Genomic DNA, 15963 nt, shown 5'->3' with positions numbered 1-15963 from the left:
ATTAGGGTTACAAAAAATTTTTAGAAAGTAGGCAAATTCACAAATATAAAATCTGGGAATAATGAGGATTGATTTTATGACATCATATAACCTAAATGCTATGAACAAGAAAAGTGGATGAGTGGGAGGATTCTTGGAGATGGGAACTTTGAGCAGGGTCTTCAGTGAAGTTAGGGAGTTGGATATGTGACAGGATGAAGAGAAGAACAAAAGTCTTGAGGAGTGAGGATACTAAGCATGACTGAGGACAGGGAAGGGGCCAGTGTGGTTGAGCAGAGTGAGCAAGGGAAGAAGAGTTAGAACATGAGGTTATAGAGGTTGGCAGAGGCCAGGTCTTGTATGACTTTGTGAGCCATAGTGAGGCCTTGTCTAAACATGAGAATAGGAAACCACTGGGATCACTGATGTGTGGAAAGTGACTACAGTTGGTCAGTAGAAGCCCTGGTCTCTGACAGTCTCTTTAAGAGTTCAGGGGTGATAGCTGTGGAGGTGTGAAAAAGTAGTTGGTTGCTTTTCATTTGCATTTCAAAGAGAATGGGATGTGGATGGTTGGATGTGGGTTAAAGAGCAGTCAAAGATCAGTCTGGTTTTGCTGCCCCACCTAAAGGGTTGTGCTATTTCCTGAGACTTGGGAAGGAAAAAATTTTAGGAATTCAATTATGTATTGGGTTTGCCAAAATATCCGTTTAGTTTTTTTTTTTTGTAAAATAAGAGACACATTTTTCATTTTCACCAATGATTTGATTGATTTGGATATTTTGAGTGTACGTTGGCTATCTCCCACTACTGGCTTCTAGTGGGCAGAGGCCAGGAGTGCTGCTAAACATCTTCCAATGCATAAGACAGCCCCACAGCAAAGAATTATTTGACCAAAATCTCAATAGTATCAAGAAACTTCACAAACCACTTTTGACACATTCACTCAGTCACAGCACCTTCTCCATACACTGCACAAGTCTTTCTTTGCATTTCAGTTGCATTTTTACTTTTCTTGATATAATAAAGCATAATACGCCAAAAATGAGAGCTGTCATAATACAATCTTAACAAAATTGTTTTGAATGAAGTTAAAGACAGCTAAACACTACTAGAGCCATTGTACGGAAAAAAACAACGGACTTTTTTGGCCGACAGTATATGAGATATGTCCAGAAAAAGTCCAACCATTGATGTAACGAGAATAGATTGCGCAACATCAATGTAACCTAACAGCCAAGGAGAGTGGACTGAAATGCATGTGCGTGAACAATAATGACATCACTGTACTAGTCAGTGAGGGTGGTAGATACCAGTGAGTGAGTATGTGTACTGTGGCCATCACATTCAAAATAACAGTAGCAATGAATCTGCATCCAATTTTGCCTTAACCTTGAACATTCCTCCATGGAAACTATTCAGATGATTCAGAAGGCCACAGCTAGGGACAACTGGGGATTGGCAGCTTCATCATGACAATGCACCTGCTCATGCATCATGTCTTGTGCAGAGTTTTTTTGGCAAAACATCAAATCACCCAGGTGATTCAGCCGTCCTACAGCCCAGATTTTGTGCCCTGTGACTTCTGGCTTTTCCTAAAACTAAAATCACTTTTGAAAGGGAAGAGATTTCAGACCATTGATGAGATTCAGAAAAATACGACAGAGCAGCTGATGACTAATCCAACAAAGGGTTTTGCAGTGTTTTGAACAGTGGAAGAGAAGCTGGGAGAACTCTGAGGTTCCAAGGTGCCCAGTTTGAAGGGGGACTGAGGCATCATTATCCTATGTACAAAGTTTCTTGTGTCTTGTATCTTCTTCAATAAATGTCTTTTCCATATTACATAGCTAGATACTTTCTGGATAGACAGACCTCAGATGTTAAATGTATGATTCCTATTAGACATCCAAATGGAGATAATTTCATAGGAACATGAAGCAACACTGGGGCCCAGGAGAGGCAGACACTGGAGATACTCATTTAGGAATTAAAAATACATGGGTCATATGTAATGTCATGATATAGGATGGGGTAATTTAGGGGTTAAGACAGCTTTGGGGAACAAAAGAGTCAATAAGAGGAAAACCAGATGAATAGGGTGTCCTGAAAATCAAAGGAAGAAAGGTGTTTTTTACTTGTTTTTGTTTTTTTAAGGAGGGACTGATGCTGATCTGTCAGATGCTGCTGTGAGATAGAGTGATATGAGGACTAGGAAGTGACCATTGGCTCTGGTAACAGGAGCCCTTGGTGACTTAGAAAGGACATTTCAGTGGAAATGTGAGGACAACTGAGTGGATTCAAGAGTGAAGGGTGGTGAGGAAGTGCAGATAAGGACTCATTCTTTCTAAACATCTGATGCCTGGTTAGGGAATGGGAAGTCAAGGTTTTTGTGTATGTTTTTAAGATGGGAGATGTCACTGAGTACATGTGTGAAAAAATGTTCCATGGAGAAACAAAGCTATGTTGTGGATGAGAGAAGGGCCAGTAGTGGGAGCCAATTCCTCCAGGGATGAGATCCAGCATACTGGGGTGGAGGGGACCCAAAAAGAAACAGAATTTGTTTATAAAAAATTATGTACTCTTACATGTTTAAACTTCAGTCACCGTTGAAGTACTCTCCATTTGATGGAATACACCTATCGAGACTTGTTTCCCACTGCTCAAAACAATCTCTAAACTGATCAATTTTGATGCCTTTTAGTGCTTCTACTGTTTTTTTTTTCACCTCTTCCATATTGTCAAACGTTTCCCTTTAATGAGTTTTTTTTCATCCAGAGAAACAAAAGTTGCTTGGGGTGAGATCGGGTGATTGGGGATAGTAGGGCCTGGGGGTCATGCTGTTTTTGGTCAAAAACTACTGAACCCTCAGGGCGGTGTTGGACAGGTGTGCTTATAAATCACCCATCATGAAATAGGCAAACGCATTGAAAGAGTTTTCCAAAAAATTCACTGAAGCTGAATGCAGCCTCCCACAACGATGCCAGCTGGTTCACTGATACAGATGGGTTCCTAGAACATTCACCTAGTGGGGGAAGCCTATACTACAAGGGGCCCACCCTCCAGAAGATAATTCTGGTTTTCTTGGGGGTCCCCTTCATATAAGAGGAGAGAGTGACTTTAAGAGTTAGAAGAGTTTATCCATTGTAATATCAGGAAAGACTAAGTATCTATGTACAGATGTTAGGAGATTTGATGATGAGAGAATGAGAAACATCTGGTGATTATTTTTCTGAGGGATGTGGTGAAACTATCAGCTGAGGGTGTGAAGGGAGGAGGAGTTGAAGGCTGGGGAAGAGAGGTTTGAACTAAGGGTGGTGAGATGCTGGGGAGGGGACATGCTGGGCAGAGGGGAGCAAAGGGAAAAGAAATTGGGACAACTGTAACGGCGTAATCAATAAAATATACTTTTAAAAAAAAAGGAAAAAAAAAGAGGAGATAATGGAAACAAGAGAGCAGGATGGTGTATGGATAAAGTGCGAAAGGCAAAGTCATCTAAATGGTAGAGGGCATCCTGGTGGGAAATACACAGTAAGCCAGGAGCTAAAATCCTCAAGGAAAGGCATGAACCATTAAAATGCCAGCAAAAGAAGCAGTATGGACAGTTCGGTCTAATAGTTTGTGCTTCAAAGGCACTGAAGAATTATAAAGAAAATGGAGGACAGTTGAAATAGCAACAGGAAACCAGGAAGACAGGACTGTATGTGAAGCTGTTTCTTCAGGGGATATTCAGATTTCATGTTGAAAGGGCAGGCAAGGCATTGTTTTCACAGAAGAAGAGGACATTGTAAGTTCTGTCATATATTCTGGAGGGCACTGTGGTGGACAAAGGTGTTGGATAGCAGTGGGAGAGATTAGATCTAGAGTTTAATGTCCCAGGAGGCTTACAGTTCATAGGATGACAGAGATAAACAAGAACACAGGTTAGGGCAGGATCTTGGGAAGAGGAGATTGGGAGGTTCACCAGTTCTAATTATAGCATCCCACTTAGGATGGGGTCTGATCTAGGTTTCTGAACAGGGAGCATGAGGAGCTTTGTAGGCTGCCCTTCAGATCTGTGGTGGCTGAACTGGACTCTTACTAATTTGTATCTACTCTTTAAGTATAGGGGTATTAAAACTTCGGCAATTTTGGTTTCCATTTGACCATCAATTTTATGATTTGACTGAAGTTTTACATTATTTTGTCTTTCCTTTTGTATTATGTTTTAGCAAGGTCATTTCTACCTCCAAAAGTATAAATATATCTTCTAATGAAGCTAGGTTTCTCTCCCTGTCTCTGTCTGTCTCTCTCTCTCTGTCTCTGTGTGTGTGTGTGTGTGTGTGTAAGTCTTTAATTCTCTTGGAATATATTTTGATGTGTTGCATTGAGGTTTCTTTTTTACCCATTAGTAAATTTATTCAAATATCATTTATTGAATCATCTCATTGTTCTTTAACCATTGAAAATATACCACTCACATATTTTTCATGTTAAATTTATTAACAAATATCCAATCCCTGTTGTAAGTTGAGGTTATGTGGGAAAAAATTTAGTGACCAATTATAGAATACTACCAATTAAACAGTGTAAATACAAAGTTTCCAGAAGAAAAAAAAAAGGCTAGGAGAAAAGTCTGTTAAATTTTAGCCAATTTTTCTTCCTGTTAACATTATCACAATAATGCCCTCTGCCAGTCAGAAAAAGTGTATGCAAAATGAAAGATACAATTTACTGGAGTTTTGTTTTTTCTCCCATTTTTATTTAGCTATAACTGACATACGTCCTATATAGTTTAAGGTGTTCAGAATAATTGTTTGATTGGCATATATTGTGAAATGATTACTGCAGAGTTTTGCGGGGTACTACAAATGCAAACAACACAAAATGGACTGGCTCTCCAAACTTAGAGTCTGGAGGCCAAAAATGGAATCAAACTGATGGATTAGAGAAACGTCCCAAAGAAATGACATTAAACTAATGATTTTATACTGAGCAGTTTCCAGATCCAACTCCAGTGGGTATCCTGCCACAGCTGTGAAAAAGGCTGCTCAGTGAGTTTATCTGTGACTGTCTTTCTGGCCCTGCCCCCTTTTCACCACCTGGAGCTCAACACCCCTGTCCCCAATCAGTGTCCCATCAGGAAGCCACAGAACAGGCAAGTGAGTCTGTAAGACACACCTGGATGCTTCTCAGTAAATCAGATCCATGAAAGGGTGCTTACTAACTTCTACAAAATAGCAAAAGGGCTAAAGAGACAACACATCTGGTCCTGGAAAAGTTTAAAACCATCAAATTAAATATAACCACAGGAGCAAGAGGTCAACAGGAGAAAAGGAACTCCTGTGAAATACAGTAGTCCCTCTCTATATTGCTGTTCACTTATTGCGGCCTCACTGTATTGCGGGATTTTAAAAAATATTTAATTATTCATTGCGGATTTTTTGCTATATCACGGGATTTTGCGGTACTGTATATGTACGTTGTTAAAGTTACGTAGGTTTAAGAGTATAGAATATGTTTAAGAACATAAGTAGTGTTTATAAAAGTGTGGAAAAGCTTAATAAGGGAGTGGGAAAGGTTAATAAAGGACTGGGAATGGTTTATAAGTGTGTGGGAAAGGTTTATAAAGCCTTAAAATATATATAAATACTAAAATAATGTAAGGTTCCTACTTCGCGGATTTTCACCTATTGTGGGTGCGGGGGGGGGGGGGGTTGTCTAGAACGTAATACCCGCAATAAGTGAGGGAATACTGTACTGCAAATGACTCAATGAAAACGCGTTTCGTCCCGTTACTGCAGGCACTTCATAGCTTGGGAAAGCACCCTTCTTGCCAGCTTTTTCTTTATTATAACTTTCCCACTAGGCTTAAAGGCAGAGGTTACCTAAGTGTGCTAGGAGGCTCAAGTGTCTCCACAATCCGCCTGATAGTTAATGCTCCCCCAGCCCCAAGGCACCATAAAACAGCCCTTTTCAGCAGGATGGAAAAATATTTGCCGTTGTAAACTGAGGTCCCACTGGCCATGGGACTTGTAGTTACTGTAAAGAATCCCAGCGCTTAGTAATAGAGAAATTCTACACTGAGTCTCATCCATTGTAGGTTTTCACCTATGTAGTACTTACGTAATAAGTACTATAAGTGAATGGCAATGATCAAACCAGTCTATGTCCTAGTATAAGTGAATATATTGTGTGATTAAATATAAATAAACTATCACTATGCTCACACATACATGTGATAATGTATGATAATCTGCTTCTCAGCTTATTAGTGAAGTAGTTGGGGAACTCCTTATTTTAAAGTGTGCATTTGATTTACTTGTTTAGGAAAAACTAGTTTTGTTGGTGGTGGGGATAGATGCACCAGGTGTTTCACTTGTGGGACCACACAGGATCTTGGTTCAGCAACCTGAGTACTTGAGTTGTCACTGGGAAAGAATTCAGAGCCAAGACTCAAACTATAAGAGATTTCTTTATTTAGAAAGTCACAGAGGTAGAAGAAATGAGTGGCAGAAGGAATGGGCTTAGGAAAGAAGTTTCAGAGGCAAAAGAAGGGCCTTTGGAGCTTAGAAGAGGGAAAGGTAATGGAACTTCCAGGGTGGGGGTTTGGGGGAAAGGCGCGAGCATGATCCCCAGAGGGAGAAGGGAGAGCGTGCTGGGTCCTGAAAGCTTTTATGGGTGGAGATCTTAGGGGCAGTCTCAGGGGAGAATTTAAGTAGAATAGTATCAGTTTTCTAGGTGTGTCCTTTCAGGATTGTGATCTCTGCTGATTAGTTAGAGCCAGGGCAGGGAGGGGGTCATTAGTCAATGCAGCTCTTCCTGGCATCACCCACCCAGTTTTGCTGCTTTTCTGGGCCTGGAGCTGAAATACAGCTGACGCCCAGATGTTATCTCTAGGGACGAATGATCAGGGGGTCTAAACCTTGTGACAAGCAATAGGGTAGTGAGGAGAGCTTACCCAGGGGGCAAGGTCCTTATTTTCCCAGTTTTGCCCGTTGCTAGGCACCTGGGGCTTTCCACCTTGGTGACCTTCTGTACCTGGCCCGATGTCCTTGCTCTGCTCATGTCTGTCTAACTGCCTACCAGAGTTGGAGTCATCTTTGAGACAATAATTTTTGTTGTTTTGCTTTTAAAAAGTAATGAAAAACAGCTCAATTCCTATGAGCAGCTAACTAAAACATGACAATTCCCTGGCTGCCATTAAGTAACTCACAAGGAAAGAAATACAAACTGGTTCTGCCAATGGTGTAAATTCTTACGGCAATGACCCTGAAAGGATTGATATATTAAAGCCCTTCACATTTAGTCATTCCAGATTGTGACAAGCATTAAGTGTTAAAAACTCAAGATTGTTTTTTGTCTCAGGTTCAGTATTATTAATTTTATATATCTACTTAATTGCTGAATTCCTTTCTCTTTGTGATTTGTCAATAGTATTACCTTAAAATCTTCAGTTTAGTAATTTTTCCATACCTAAACATTTTAGATTTGACACACTTTATGACCTTTATCAGTCAGTAGCATACAATACAAAGCTGGGCCTTCAGAATCTGGGGGCCAAGAACTCTGCTCCAGGCAGTCTGTGGCTCCCTTGAACACTGTAAATAAAGTATTATCTGTGACTATGTACATTCTGGGGGAGGGGTCCTTAGCTTCCCATTCAGGTTTTCACAGGGCTCTATGAATGCTCTAAGTTTTCTCTTAGGAAGTTTATCTTAAATAAATGAAGTTTATCTTAAAATGGAGTTAAATTTAAAAAAAAAAAAAAAAGAAGCTCCACCCCGACCCCCCGGGGTCTAGGTTCTAGATGAATTCCATGGTGTAGAGTCAGCAACAAGTAAGATTCTCTGTCAAGGTTTCTCACCCCTCCAAATTCCCAACATCGAGCAATATTATCAGCAATTTCTGAGTCACCAAGGCTCTAAACGTAGGGATCACTCTCACAATCTCTTCTGTTTCAGTCCCTAGGTTCTGTCCAATTCCCTTTAATTCCAACCATGCCTTCTTTTCTATACCCACCATAGCCCAGAGCCTCATTGCTCCTTTCAAATATAACTGCCTCTCAACTGTTCTTTTTAACACAGCCAGGAAACCCTCTGTGTGCTAAACTAAAGAATTTGAGCTGGATCTGAAGGAAATCCTTTGGACCTAAAATGATTATTAAGACAGAAAATGGTCTATTCTCAAGGAGCTCAAAACCTAGTGTTCTAAGTGGAAGGACATGCTTTCCAAATTCTTATAGCTTCAGTAGTAGTAAATATTACACTTTCTTTATCCTGAAATGTTAAGACTCAGTTGGAAGAGTGTATAAATGATCTTATGACGTCATTTCCCCCATTTTCCTGTTGTCAATGTAAGTGATCCTCAAATGTCAGTGGAAAGTTTGGAATTTTGAGTAACATCAAAAAAAAAAAAAAAAAAGAAAAAGAAAAAGAAAAAAGAAAAAAAAAAAGCCCCTACCTGAGAAGATTGTGGGGGCTACCTGTTACTCTGCCTGGAATTCCACCATAAGTGCCAATTGAACTGTATTCCCTCCTTTAGGACTCCTAACTAAGGCAGCAGTGGGTAATTATCAGCCAGACTTTGCCAAGGAATTCCCTAAGAGACAGTCTAGTGAGACAGCTCTCCTTCTTCTAGGTCTCTAAATACTATCTATGATAAGCCTGTCTACGATACACAGCACCTACCACGTGACCTTGGTCTCAGCAGAAATGAATTCTGTTATCACGTTATCATAGTATAATGTAGTTCTCCATCTGTATAGCGGAAGTTATGTGATCATCTCCTTGAAAAAATATGTCTTCTGAGAGACCAGAGTTGAAAATAGACCATGCAGACCTTTCAACGGGAAACCATACTATTTTTGCCTGAGTTTAGTGTCCTGTGGAATTCTATCACAATATGCAGTAAACGTTGACGACTTTGCCTGGGTTCAAGTCCGTTACACAAAAGTGGCAGCAAGGCTTAATGTAGCAACTAGTTTCTTACGGTGTCTATGCTCCCGCCATGGTTCTCGGTACCTCTTCTTGCCTGGCTCCCCAACTCCTTTCGGCTGGAGATGGAGCGATACTCAGTAAACTACATTTACTTTTGGTGGTGTCAGATTTTCAGAGAGAAGCCGGTGGCATTTAAATCACTCACCTGTCGACACGCAAATAGTTTTGTTTCCTTTACAGTGACTGCTGCTGGTGAAAAGCCTTGGTCAGGCCTCCTGAGACTGTACAAATTTCCCCTGGATGCACTGGAGGAATAGAACTAAACTGCCCTGGGCCGGCAATGCAGAGTTGGATGCCCTCCCTCTGTTTTCGGACACCCGGCAGTGTCTTACTACACTTTGATCAGAATTCTCCTGATGACTGCGTTAAAATGCTGTTTCAGGAAAAGTAGCACCTCGTCCCTGGGTGGGCTCGAACCACCAACCTTTCGGTTAACAGCCGAACGCGCTAACCGATTGCGCCACAGAGACTTGGTTGCTCACGAACTGCTGCAGTGCGTACAGATTCCCGTGGCCACACCTCTCTAGCCGCTCAGGGTGTTGTGGAGCCAGCCCGCAGAAGAGCGCACGGAGACAGGGGAGAAGCAGGCTACCAGCGGGCGAGTGGACACCAGGTTACCTGTGCCTATAGCACTGGAGCGGCCCACTGTGCCCGCCCCTAGGAGGGGGACCGCTTCCGGCTGCAGGTTTCCCTCTGGATGGCGAGCCACTGGGGTTCAGTGGGCCGCCCCTGATTTCTCCTCGCGCTGCAGGAGGGGGTTGCACTCCACAGAGTGACTCTATTAAGTTCGGCAGGCGGGGGACCCTCCTCCTCTCCCAGGTCCTTGCCCACACCCCCCCCCCCTTCTAGTTCCTTTCCTCTCCATTTTAACTCAGTTTTTTAAAACCCACATTTCAGAGTTTTAAATACATTTACATTGATGTGCAACCATCACCACCATCCACCTCCAGAACTTCATCTTCCTAAACTGAAATTCTGTCCTCATTAAACAACAGCTCCCCATTTCCCTCCCCAAACCCTGGTGTCCATCATTCAACTTTCTGTCTCTATGAACTGGACCACTCTAGGTCCTTCGTATAAGTGGAATCATACTGAATATGTCCTTTTGCCACTATCTAGCTTCACTGAGCATAATGTCCTCAAAGGTCACCCATGTTGTAGCATGTGTCAGAATTTCCTTTCTTTTTAAGGCTGAATCATATCCCATTGTATGGATGGACTGCGTTTTCTTTACCCATTAATCTATCTGTCCATGGAACTTGGGTTGCTTCTGCCTTTGGTTATTGTCAAAAATGCTGCAGTGAACATGGGTGTGCAAATAACCCTTTGAGACCCTGCTCTCAATTCTTTTGGGTACACACTGAGAAGTACAAATGATAAAACATATAGTAATTCTAGTTGTAATTTTTTGAGGAACCACCATATCATTTTCCCACAGCAGCTACACCATTTCACATTCCCACGAACAGTGCACAAAGCTTTTCTTTCTTATTCTTCACATCCTGGACAACATATTTTCCTTCCTGCCTGCCTTCCTTCTTTCCTTCCTTCTTTCTTTCCTTCCTTCCTTCCTTCCTTCCTTCCTTCCTTCCTTCCTTCCTTCCCCCATTCGCCACCCCCCCTCCCTCTCTCCCTAAAATAATAGCCATCCTAATGGGTATGAAGTGTTATCTCATTATACTTAAAAAAAAAAAAAATCCTCCCCCAATGATATGTTTATTGATTTTAGAGAGAGGAAGGGTGAGACAGAGGCAGAGACAGAGACATTGATGGGTTGCCTCCCATACATTACCCAACCAGGGGACTGACCTGCAACCTCCTGGAATACAGGATGACACTTCAACTGAGCCACTTGGTCAGGATCGTCTTTAAGGATTAATTATGTTGAGCATCTTTGCTGAATGTCTTTTGCATCTGGATTCTATGGGTTCTACCACCCCTCCTCTATTTCCTTCCGCCTAGTCAGAGCCAGCTCTGCTTGAGTGAGGAGGAGGTTGAGAGTGATGGAGGGCGGAGGAAAAGGGCCAAGGGGGCCTGCAGAGTTGAGCATATGCTGTGCAAGGGAGGAATCTTCTGAAGAGGGCCATCTAGAGACCCTGTTGTCTTGAGGGATACTTGCTTCTCTGTGCTGGGCAACATTTGGATTAGGATGTGTTTATTCCAGCTCTATGGGGATATTTATGTAAGTGGTACTCTGAAGAAGGAGTCAGTGACCCCCACCTTGGGAATATAGGAACGAATAAACTTTCCCAAACTGCATTTGTGAAACTTAATTTAAAATTATGCTAATTTGATGAAATTTTCCATTTGCATTTTCCAGTTTCTTCCTAAGAACTGTGAGAATTTTTTTTTAAGTGTTTAAATGATGATCTCTTTTCGTGTGTTTGTGTCTGTGATTCCTTTTAAAAACAATGAGATCTTTCAGGTGTATAATAAATAGAACTTAATTTTTCTATAACTCCATTCAATTTCTGTTTTGAGTCCCTATTATTCTGCTGCCAAAAGGACAATCTCAAGTCAATTAAGGATTCCCTCTGTCCCGTTTCCTGGAACTGTCTCTAAATGCTGAGGCTTTGGAGGGCACTCATTCATCTGGTCCTTGAGTCACATGTATACACAAATTGCTGAAGAGGCTTTTTTGTATCTATAGTATTGAAGATTCCATAGCTCTTACATGCCTCCTCTGAGAGAAAGGGATCTCTTGTGAAACGGGCTTTCTTGCATCAGCATTCCATAAAGTCTTTCCTGGCACAGTCCCCTCTGTTTATGGGACCTGTTATGGACTGAATGTTTGTGTCCCCCTGAAGTTCATATGTTGAAATCTAATCAGTTTAATGGTGTTTGGAAGAGGGCTTTTGGGAGGTATTTGGGTGGAACCCTAGTGAATGGGATTAGTACCCTGTTAGGAATACTGTACAGAGAGCTAGTTCCATCTCTTTTCACCATGTGAGGTGAGGTCCACAGTCTGCAGCCCAGAAGAGGGCTCTCACCAGAACCCAACTATACTGGCACTCTGATCTTGGACTTCCAGGCTCCAAAATGGTGAGAAATAAATTTCTGTTGTTTATAAGCCACCCAGTTCATGGTACTTTATTATAGCAGCTGGAGCTGACTAAGCAAGAACCCCAAGCTTCTTTGTTCTTATTAACCTCCCCACTGCACTTCCCTTTCTCCAGCCCCAGACTGTGGGGTGTATAAGTGTTTCTAAAGTTTTAGAGTCACCTTTTTGAAAGGAATAACAGGAAATAGCTACTAAGTGTGCTCTTGGTGCCTCAGGACCCATCTTAAGGTCTAAGGGTGTCCCTTCAGTCATACTTGTTTGGAAATATTATCAAATTTCTCTATTAGGCTGAATTCTGGAGTCTCCCTTCCTCCATATTCATGTGGGTATAGTAGTTTTCTGAAAGAAACATGGCATTAATAGGCTCATTATGTTTTAAGTAATTATAGGTACAGTATTCCCTCACTTACCGCGGGTATTACATTCTAGACGCCCCCCACCCCCGTGATAGGTGAAAATCTGCGAAGTAGGAACCTTATATTTATTGTAATATTTATATATATATTTTAAGGCTTTATAAACCCTTCCCACACACTTATAAACCGGTCCCAGTCCTTTATTAACCTTTCTCACGTCCTTATTAACCTTTTCCACACTTTTATAAACACTACTTATGTTCTTAAACATATTCTATACTCTTAAACCTACATAAATTTAACAACGTACATATACAGTACTGCAAAATCCCACGATATAGCAAAAAATCCACAATAAATAATTAAATATAATATTTTTAAAAATCCCGCAATACAGTGAGGCCGCGATATGTGAACCATGATATAGAGAGGAACTATTATACTTATCAAACTATGAAACAGGCATTCCAGGAACCAGAAGGTTCTGTCCTTTGAAATTAAACTCTCAATTGGAAGTTCCCACTAAAATGTAAGCTCCCCGAGGATAGATGTTTTAGTTCACTTTCCTCTCTACTGAATTCCCAGCACCTAAAACTGTGCCTGGCCTACAGCAGACACTCATTAAATACATGCTAAATCAATGAGTAAATAAAAACCATAAGCCCTAAAATAAGCTTAAAAAATAAAATGTGACAGGAAAATTAAATTGCTAATATTTAAGGAGCACTTATCAATAAATATGAAAAACTTCTTTACAACTCAACTGAAAAATCAAGCAAACAAAAAAATTGGGGATATGAATAGAATATTTGCAAAAGAAGAAATATGTAGACACTTGACCAATACAATCATAAAAGTTTAGCCTTACTAGTAATCAAAATCAAGGTTCAATGAAATAAAAATTTTTCCTTTCCCAAATAGGAAAGCAGAAAAAGAGATAATACTAAAGTGTTATCCAGGGCCACTCCCACATAGGACTGGTGAAAGTAAACTTGCTATGTTATTTCTGGATAGCAGTTTGATAATATGAACATCAAACGATGTCTACACTCTTATCATTTTCAAAATTCTATGTCAGAAATGTATTCTTAAAAAGTAACCAGAAGACTTCTGGCCAAGATGGAGGCCTAGACAGACACACTGTCTCTCCCTCCACAACTAAGAAGGAATACAACTACCTCAAAACTAGAGACAACCATAAGTTCCATAAAATTGAGCTGCATGAAAGTCCAACAAACAAAGACGTAAAGAAGAAATACTCATCCAGACAGGTAGGAGGGGCAAAGCGGGAGCGAAGAGAATGCAGTGTGGTGGTGGCAGGAGTGGTGACAGCGGCAGGCCAGCAGAAAGCACAGTCACATGTTCTAAAAAGTAAGGAGGGACACCTGGGGAGCACTCCCAACACCAGCACCAGCACCAGCACGAGACCAGACCATGCAGTTCATGGTCCCAGCACCAGGGAAAATAAAGCCTCATTGCTTTTGACTGTGCAAACCAGTGGGGCTTGGGGTGGAGGAAGAAACTGCTAGTGAGTGTCTCAGCAGAGGGCACTTATTTAAAGGGCTGCCACAGTCCTAGAACGTCTGCAGATCCACCCACTCTGGAAACAATGGCCAGGGCAATAGCTAGAGGGGTGACAGTCCCATAGGAAGTGGGAGAATTGCCTGGAACAGGGGTGAGTGCTGAGCAAGTGGCCCCCTTCCCCTACATACAGCTCCACAACGTGGTGAAATGGGTCACCCTGTACTGATGAATATCTAAGGCTCTTCCCCTTACAACATAACAGGAGCGACAGCTCTACCTAACGCACAGAGGAAAACAAACACAGGAGCCTGTCAAGATGAGGAGACAGAGAAGTATGGCCCAAAAGAGGGAATGGATCAAGGCTCCAGTGGGAGAACTAAGCGATGAGGAGATAGCCAACTTAACAAATGAGGAAGTAGCCAACCTAACAGATGCAGAGTTAAAAACACTGGTGATAAAGATGCTCATAGGCTTGACAGATATGCTTAAGTACGGCAATCACATAAGGGAAGAAGTGAAGGCAATGCTAAATGAAATGAAGGAAAATCCAGACAAAACCAGTGGTGAAGGGAAGGAAACCAGGGTTCAAATAAATGATTTGGAACATAAGGAAGAAAAAAGTCAACCAGTACAGAATGAGGAAACAAAAATTGAAAAAAATGAGGAGAGGCTTAGGAACTTCTGGGACAACTTTAAACGTGCCAACGCCCAAACCATAGAGGTGCCAGAAGGAGAAGAGGAAGAGCAAGAAACTGAAAACTTATGTGAGAAAATAATAAAGGAAAAATCCCCAAATTTGGCGAAGGAAATAGACATACAAGTCCAGGAAGCACAGAGAGTCCCAAACAAGCTAGACCCAAAAAGGACCACACCAAGACACATCATCATTAAAATGCCAAAGGTGAAAGATAAAGAGAGAATCTTAAAAGTAGGAAGAGAAAAGCAGAGCGTTACCTACAAAGGGGTGCCTATAAGACTATCAGCTGATTTCTCAGAAGAAACTTTGCAGGCAAGAAGGGACTGGCAAGAAGTATTCAATGTGATGAAAAGCAAGGACTTATAACCAAAATTACTCTATCCAGCAAAGTTATCATTTAGAATGGATGTTGTAGTACTTTGTGGTCGAGGGCGCGGAAATAATTCCAGCAGACAGAATGGGATGGACAGAGGGCTGCTGCACGCTCAGGCAAGATCAGCACTGAGCAGAGCAAGCACCTTCCTTTTATTGAAATCTGAGGGTGGCAATTACAGGATACACATCCTATTCTTACAGGGAAAACAGGATACTGGGGTTCAGATATTAACTACTTAGGCACAAAACAGAACTGTAAGTCCTTAAGGCTAAGTTCCAAACAAGATGATAGGACAAGGGAGTAATGGAGTACTCAGCAAAGTCTCTTTGTTCTCAGGATACCATAGCTCGGTGGCCTGAAACAGCTTGCAAGCAGCTGCCGGCGTTAGCAAGTCCAGCTTGCTTAACTGAGTCACAGGACACTTGGACAGGGGGACATAAAGCCCCTACCCAGAGACTTGATTTCCACCAACAAATGGAAAGTTAGATAAAGTGCTTCCCAAACAAAGTAAAGCTAAAGGAGTTCATCATCACCAAGTCATTATCACATGAAATGTCAAAGGGATTTACTTAAGAAAAAGAAGATCAAAATTATGAACATTAAAATGAAAACGAAGTCACAACTATCAACAACTCAATCTAAAAAATAAAAACAAAATCCAACTTAGCAAACCAGAATAGGAACAGAATCATAGATATAGGGATCATTTGGAGGATTATCAGCTGGGAGGGGGACGGGGACAAATGGGGAAATGGTGCAGAGATTAAGAAGCATAATTGGTTGGTACAAAATAGACAGGGGAAAGTTAAGAATAATATAGGAAAGGGTGAAGCCAAAGAACTTATATGCACGACCCATGGACAATGAACAAAGGGGGGTGAGATTGCTGGAGGGAAAGGGGGTACTGGGCAGAGGGGATCAAAGGGAAAAAAATTTGGGACTACTATAACAGCATCATCAATAAAATATACCTTAAAAAAAAGTAACCAGGGATGTGA

At 41.4% G+C, this 15963-nt stretch overlaps 1 non-coding gene across 1 annotated transcript; it reads right to left on the bottom strand.

Annotated features, from left to right (window-relative positions):
- Positions 1-9347: 9347 nt before the first annotated feature.
- On the bottom strand, positions 9348-9421 carry TRNAN-GUU (transfer RNA asparagine (anticodon GUU)). Its single transcript has one exon. It is a non-coding gene; the product is annotated as a tRNA-Asn (tRNA).
- Between the last annotated feature and the right edge of the window lie 6542 nt (positions 9422-15963).

This window comes from Furipterus horrens, unplaced genomic scaffold (genome assembly GCF_987537825.1).
Source record: "Furipterus horrens unplaced genomic scaffold, mFurHor1.1.pri manual_scaffold_4, whole genome shotgun sequence".
NCBI classification, from domain to species: domain Eukaryota; kingdom Metazoa; phylum Chordata; class Mammalia; order Chiroptera; family Furipteridae; genus Furipterus; species Furipterus horrens.
The sequence above is the reverse complement of the archived record's forward strand: the minus strand, read 5'-3'. Positions and strand labels throughout refer to the sequence as shown.